Raw genomic sequence first — 1,546 nt, forward strand, 5'->3', positions numbered from 1 at the left:
CGTGTCTTTCGACAACATTGACTCCCGGAGCCCATCGTCTCTGATATTGTCCCACGCTTCACTGGGAAGTTTTGGTATACTGTCTTCAGAATACTGGGCACCGAGCTGACTATGTCATCAGCGAACCATCCACAGATCGATGGTCGAACTGAGCGCGTGAATAGCGTCGTTGGAGACGTTCTTCGTAGCTTCTGCGTTGAGACACCAAAGCGCTGGAGCGTCATTCTGCCACGCGTAGAACTTTCTTTGAAGAATGCAGAGCATTCATCTACCGCCTACGTGCCGTTCATTCGGAATGGAATTGTTAATCCTCGCGTCCTGCTAAAGCCGCCATTTGATGGCTCAGGACTTGGTGAAAGAGGAGTAGCCTAGCGGCTAGCTGGTGTCAGCCACATCACCGTCCGTAAAGAGGTCTATGAATTCCTGTCTTGTCCTACGACAAGTTCGCGATGCGATGGCTGATAGCCAAGGCATGCAGACGGAGAAGCAGAAGAATTATTGAGAACTTTGAGGTCGGAGACCATGTTTTACAAAATGCCATAACCTTCCTACAAATGCAGTTTCTGCTATTTTTAAGACAAAGCTCCGTTTACGGTAGATTGGACCGTGGCCAAGCGAGGCCTTGTTTATACGCAAAACCCGTGAGAAATATTTACACCCGATCAGTATCTAATGTGGGCTTGCTTAAGCCGCACCGGAATCCGGCGCAAGTGAACGCGGAATTGTGGCATCAGAGCGGCTTCTCAAAAGCGCTCGGCCACTTAGAAGCTGAACCAGCAACTGATTTTGAGCTTGGAGTCAACTATTACGTTTCCTACGGCGCGAGGCGTCCCGCCGTCGCACGAAGTGACGTATTCGACTGCTCGAAGGCTAGAAACCGGACCGACAGAGCGCGATAGTCCTCAACGTGAGGCAGTCGATGCACAAAGTTCTCCAAGCTTTCGAGGTCTTCCGCACAGCGGTATGTGACCTCGGCTTGATGCTCGGCAGGGTGCCGACGACGAAGGACTTTATCCTACAAAACTCGAGTTGCGGGTCACCAGATGGCGATCGACCTAGTCGCCAGCGTCCACCATCGACTCTTCTCGATATGAATGGTGGCGTCCACTATCACGTGGAACATCTTGTGGGTCGACATCGTCGCAAAAGTCGAACCATGTGTGGCTGGAATGCTTTGACTTCGAGAACTCGTGGGAGTTTGAAGGGCAACTTCGGCAAGATTGCCCAGATGTCGTGATCAAGGGATCATGACGTCCCGCGTCGTCGTACGCCGCGCTTTTCGGCAATAGCTAGGGAAGCCGAAAGTCCATCGTTTGAGCTCAAACAATGGCGCCTGAGCTCCAGCGGTCACAGCCTTGCCCGTATGAGATACCACAGAACTCACGGGCGTGATGGATTAATCCAATCCTCGCATAGTGACCATCCGAAGGAAGTCGGCGGCGCGCCTAGAGTTAGGCAAACTCGAACAGAAGGCGGCGTCCTACGCGTACGTTCACCTCCAGAGGGTTAGCTGTAAGTTGTGCCGCGAGAAATGTTTCCGGTGACA

This window comes from Plasmopara halstedii (genome assembly GCF_900000015.1).
Source record: "Plasmopara halstedii genome assembly, contig: Scaffold_292, whole genome shotgun sequence".
NCBI lineage: Eukaryota > Oomycota > Peronosporomycetes > Peronosporales > Peronosporaceae > Plasmopara > Plasmopara halstedii.